The sequence below is a fragment of the Muscardinus avellanarius genome, assembly GCF_963383645.1.
Source record: "Muscardinus avellanarius genome assembly, chromosome: 18".
Classification (NCBI taxonomy): domain Eukaryota; kingdom Metazoa; phylum Chordata; class Mammalia; order Rodentia; family Gliridae; genus Muscardinus; species Muscardinus avellanarius.
In genome coordinates this window covers 38,258,963-38,264,962 of record NC_137804.1, presented here as the reverse complement: position 1 = coordinate 38,264,962, position 6,000 = coordinate 38,258,963, and the positions used below count along the sequence as shown (strand labels likewise).

Below are 6,000 nucleotides of genomic sequence, written 5' to 3'. Positions count from 1 at the left end.
CTCTCTCCCTCTCTCTAGTTTTCCCTCACTGTGCTGGAGGCAGACGACCCTGGGATTTCGGAGTGAGGCCCATGGATGGGGAAGACCTCCCGGGTCCCTGACCCCATGTCGTCCCCGCTCAGTTGCCATGATGCCGGGTCCCCAGGTCCAGACGGGGCCCTGGTGGAGGACGCCCCGTGCCCCTGGACGAGCAGCGGCCTCGAGGGGCCCCCTCTGAAGCGGCGAGGTGGCGTGGTGGACCACCGGGATGTCATCTTGGCCCACCAGGCGCACAAAATCCACAGCACCCCGCAGGCCAGGAGGAAAGAATGGGAGTAAGTGCGGTGGGTGGGGGCGGCACAACCCTGCGGCTGCTGAAGTCCAGGCTAACGTAGGCTGTGGCTGGCTGGAGGCCCGGCCCTGGGGATCATGTCAGCAAATATTTGCAGTGGGATGGGGGTGGAGGGAGGCTGCTCTCTGGGAGGACACAAGGAACCCCGGTTTTATCGCTAGCACCTGTTGTAAACCCGTCGTTTTGGGGCCGAGGCGAGGGCACTAAATCAGAGCGTTGAGGTGGGGTCGGGAGGTTGCCGCACCTGCCCTCCTCTTGGCCAGTGGCCCCTGAGTGGGTCATCTTGTGGGAACCACCCAGGGTGGCCCAGCTCTGCCTTGCACTTTATTTTTGGTACTGGGGACGGAACCTGGGGCATTCTACCTCTGAGCCACACTCCCAGCATTTTTTAAAATTCTCTTTTTGTGTGTGTGTGTGTGTGGTGGTGGTGGTGGGGGTCTGGGGCTGGAACCCAGGGGCACTCGACCTCCGAGCTACACCTCCTGCCCCATTTTTTATTCTTTATTTTGAAACACGGTCTGAGTTGGGGAGGGCCTCACTAATACGTGGCCGAGGCCGTCTGCGAACCGCGATCCTCCGGCCTCAGCCTCCCGAAGGCTGGATGACAAGCGGGGCGGGTTCTGGGTTATTATTTGGTGATTAAGGCAGCCGTGGTGAAAGCCCAGCTCCTCAAGAGCCTTTTTTGAAGGCGCTGAGCGGGGCAGGCAGGACCGTCGTGGGAGGCCGGGGGCGATGTGGACGCGGAGACCAGGGTGGTGGGGCCGGCGGCCATGCAGGTCCCCTGGCCCCGAGTGCACGGCCCGTGGGAGGCCGAGGGGCCCGGGGCGGCCGGCGCGGGGCCGCCTGTCCCTGCTCCGCTGGCTCTGTCTCCTGAGGGGGAGGATGAGCCCCAGGTGGGCTGCGGGGTGCTGGCGGGAACGCAGGGCGCCGGGGAGGCGCGTGGTCGGACGCCCCGTCGAGGGCAGTCGGCTGGGTGAAGGGAGGCTGAGCGCGGGGAGCGGGCGGGGCTCGCGCGCCCTCTGGCGGCGGCGCTGCGCATCGCCGGGAAGCGGGCGGGGGTCACCCCAGCCCGTATAACTTTCCTGGCCATCCATCATTCGTCCACTCGTTCTTCTGTCTAGCGACCTGCCTCTCGTTTATTTGATTAATCTGGCCGTTCAGTTTCTCCCTCCTTCCTTCCCCACCACCCACCCAGCCGCCCTTCAGTGCAGGCACTCAGCGCCCGGCCACCCAGCCCAGCACCTAGTCAGGCGCCACCCAGCCCCCTTCCATCTGTGGACCCAGCCACAGGCCCGTTCACCAACCCATACGCCCATTCTTTCACAGAATTACCACCCACCCACTCACCCACCCACTTATCACCCACCACCTTGATGAACCCGGGTGCACCTGTTCCACACCTCCCACATTAAAGGCTGTTCCTCGGCTTCCCCAGGCTCACCCTGGCTCCCCACCCGCTCACCGTCTCCCTTCCCTGTGTAGTCTCTATTTACTCTCTCTCTCTCTCTCTCTCTCTCTCTCTCTCTCTCTCTCTCTCTCTCTCTCTCTCGTGGTACTGGGGTTCCTGGAAGCCCTTCTACCTCCGGGCTACACTCCCAGACCTATTTTACATTTTTGAAACAGGGTCTCTTACGCCAGCGCGGCTGGCTTCGAACCTGCGCTCCTCCTGTCTCCGCCTCCCAAGCGCGGGGATTACAGGTGTGCGCCACCACGCCCGGCTCCCATTCTATTTTTGATTCCTTTTATTTCCTTTCTGAAGAGACATTTTGTTAGTTTTCTCAGAAAGAGCGCGGTTTCTTTAAGGGCTGCAGTAAGTCAGTAATTTCCATGGACTTGCTGAAAAGATTTCTTCGCGTGACGCTGGGGGCTGAACCCAGGGGCCTTCCATCTTGCGCTGCTCCCAGCCCTGTTTTATTCTTTATTTTGAAACAGGGTCTCACTAAGTTGCAGGTGGAGGCGATTAGAAGCCTGCGATCCTCCTGTCTCAGCCTCCCAACCACTGAGATTAAAAGCGCGTGCCACCACGCCTGGCGGAGATTGCTTTTTAGGGGAAGCAGAAGTGAATTTAATAATTAAAACCAGCACTGCCCAAGAGTAAATTAACTGCCGACCGCAGGGAGCGCCCACTGGTGCCTCCGGAGCACCGTGACCTGACCGCGCCTGTCCAGAGGGGAGAGAGAGGGGGCAGCTCGCCCTCGCCTCCCGCTGGAGATCGCAGGCCTGGGGTCTGAACCTGGCACGGGCGGACCCCAAAACTCCATTCCTCCTGCCCCATTCCCCTCCCCTCCCCCTCGCTCCCCCCCTCCTCTCAGGTAGCTGAGGCTTCTGTGAACCGCGATCCTCTGGCCTCTGTCTCCCGAATGCTGGGATCACAAGCGTGCGCCACCACGCCCGGCTTCAAACTCAAATTCTTAATAAACCATTTGAACCAGGCGTGGTGGGCACGCTTGTGATCCCAGCATTCGGGAGGCTGAGACCTGAGGATCGCGGTTCGCGGACAGCCTCGGCTACTTACTGAGGCCCTCTGCAACTCAGTGAGACCCGGTTTCAAAATCAAGAATAAACAGTAAGTCTGGGAATGTAGCTCAGAAGTAGAATGTCCCTGGGTTCCACCCCCAGTATGGTACAAAATAAATAAATACATACAGGAAGAAAAAATAAACCATTTGACCAAAGAGTTTCTTCAATAAAAAGTGGCAAAGATCTACTTGCAAATTACTCAGAAAAGGAGAAAATAAATCATATCTGAGGCAAGAAGAGAAGCTGTGCAGGGTGTTTGGGATCAGGACACGTGTGTGTGTGCACACGTGTGTGCGTGTGTGTCTGTGTGTGCGTGTGTGCGTGTGCGTGTGCGTGTCTGTGTTGGGGATAGAGCCCAGGCCTTGCACTGGCTAGGCGATGCTCCACCACTGAGCCCAGCCTCCGCCCCGAGGGCCTCCTCTACCGGCCTCCTGGTGCCCCGCCCGCCAGCTTCCAGCTCTAGGACCGAGAAAAGAGCCGACACATCTTTACAGGCACGACCTCCCACCCCTACCAGCACAACAAAGTTTTCCAGCACTGCTATAACATACACATTTATAGAGGTATTCTGCTAACTTTATCGAGTGCACCATAAAATATACATAAAAATTAAAACATTGAGCCGGGCGTGGTGGCGCACACTTGTAATCCCAGCATTCGGGAGGCTGAGACCAGAGGATCGCGGTTCGCAGGCAGCCTCCGCTACTGAGTGAGGCCCTCCGCAACTCAGTGAGACCCTGTTTCAAAATAAAGAATAAAAACTAGGGCAGGGGGTGTAGCTCGGAGGTCAAATGCCCCTGGTTTTCACCCCCAGTATAGAAAAAAAAAATTAAAACACTGAAGCCAGGCGTGGTGGACACACCTGTGATTTTAATATTCGGGAGGCCGAGGCAGGAGCATGCCAGGTCAGAGGCCAGCCTTTGCAAAACAGAGACCCTCGGCAACTTAGTGAGACCCTGTTTCAAAATAAAAATAAAATAGAACTGGGGCTATAGCCCAGAGGCAGGATGCACCAGGGCTCAGTCCCCAGTACCACAGATAAAATAAATATAAGTTAAAAAACATTGAAAGGAGAGAGATCAATGAGCTTCATAGTATTTTTAAATGATTTTGGCTTCTTAATTTATTGGTGCAGAACTCTTCTGCCCTCCTGTCTTGGAAGTTTGCCTTCGCTTTCTGAATAATGTACTCTGTAGGCGTTTTTCTCCTGAAAATGTTCAAATACCCGAAAAGAGAGAACGGTGAACCCTTCGCATCCGTCACCAGATTTAATAGTTCTCAGGATTTTTCCAGGCTCGAAGCACAAATCCTGTTTCCTCTTTGGATTTTCGGAAACATTTTAAGGCAAATCCCAGTCCGTATGCGATTTGGCAAAGTTCAGACGAGGCCCTAAGCAGAGGCTGTTCTTACATCCCCCCGACAACATTCTGAAAGGTTTTTATATCCTAATTTCCGGTCTACATTCACTTTTTCCTGCTTATCTCCTTAGAGTTGATTTCCTCTAATCGGGAAGGTCTGTGTTTCCTTTTCTCATCATTTCTGATTTTTTATTTTTTGTGGCACTGGGGATTGAACTTCTTGGGACATTCTACTTCCAAGCTATACCCCCGGCCCTATTTATTTTATTTATTTATTGATTGATTGATTGGTGGTCCTGGGGGTGAAACCCAGGGGCTTTCTACCTCTGGGCTGCACTCCCAGACCTATTTTATGTTTTATTTGGAAACAGGGTCTCACTAAGTTGCCGAGAGCCTCACTAAGTAGCTGAGGCTGCCTTTGAACCCGTGCGATCCTCCTGTCTCGGCCTCCCAAGTGCGGGGATTACAAGTGTGCACCACCACGCCCGGCCACAGGACGGTTTTATGTGAAACCTTCTATCATTTCACACACTCTGTTCCTCTGTCCTGTCTCATCGACACTTGGAAGAAACCCGTCAGTTGTAATGTGTTCTATGTTGTGAACCGTCTTTGTGGAAACTATTTTTGACTATTTCGCAAACTGTGTGAGCCTCCGGGTGGGAACCCGCCCTGGCAGAGTCTCCCCCCCTGGCAGAGTCTCCCCAGCCAGGCTCGCCATGGCAGATGCGATTCTACCTGCAAAAGGTCCCCGCGAGGGGCCCGAGCGTCTCTACCGCCACCGAGTTAGGTGGGCCGTGCTTAGTGCCGCCGTGTCGGAGGGGCTCCTGCCCTGCTGTTTCTTTGTGCCTGCCATTTTCTTCAACCCTCCTTCCCCCTTCCCAGCATTCGGGAGCTGAGACCGGAGGATCGTGGTTCACGGACAGCCTCAGCTACTTGGTGAGGCCCTCTGCAACTCAGTGAGACTCGGTTTCAAAATAAATAATAATAATAATAATAATAATAATAATAATAATAATAGGGCAGGGGGTGTAGCTCGGAGGTCAAATGCCCCTGGGTTCCATTTCCAGACCCACACACACACACACACACAAATTTGTACTGGGGATTAAATCTAGGGGTGTTCAACCTGAGAATCATACCCAGCCCTATTTATTTATTTATTTATTTGTTTGTTTGTTTATTTATTATTTGTGCTGGGGATTGAACTTGGAGCATTCTCCTTCTGAGCTACACCCCCAGCCCTATTTTATTTTTGATTTTCAAACAGGACCTCATAAGTTGCTGAGGCTGGACATGAACCTGTGATCCTCCTGTTTCAGCATTCCAAATACTGGTATTACAAACATGTGGCACCTCGCCCGGCTTTCTTTTTTTATTTTGAAACAGGGTCTAAGTTGCTGAGGGCCTACATTTCTGAGGCTGGCCTCTAACCTGTGATCTTCCTGCCTCAACCTCCCAAGTACTCTAATTATATGCAGGTGTGCCACCATGTCCTTCTTCATAAAAAGTATATTTTAAAATGTTATGCTGTGCTGGGCGTGGTGGCGCACGCTTGTAATCCCCGCGCTTGGGAGGCTGAGACAGGAGGATGGCGCAGGTTCGAAGCCAGCCTCAGCTACTTAGTGAGGCTCTCAGCAACTTAGTGAGACCCTGTTTCCAAATAAAGTATAAAATAGGTCTGGGAGTGCAGCCTGGAGGTAGAAAGCCCCTGGGTTCCACCCCCAGTACCACAAAAAATAAATAAATAAAAAGTTATGTTGTAGCTCAATGGTAGGGCCTGGGTTCTGTCTC

General features: G+C 53.9%; 1 protein-coding gene across 1 annotated transcript in view; it reads left to right on the top strand.

The window, feature by feature from the left end:
- Nucleotides 1–207: 207 nt before the first annotated feature.
- The window catches only part of CACNA1A (calcium voltage-gated channel subunit alpha1 A), a gene marked incomplete at its 3' end in the record, with an annotated part of 264,971 nt that continues 259,178 nt past the window's right edge, over nucleotides 208–6,000 (top strand). Inside the window, exon 1 of the mRNA XM_080715384.1 lies at nucleotides 208–314. The remainder of the gene's footprint in view (nucleotides 315–6,000) is intronic.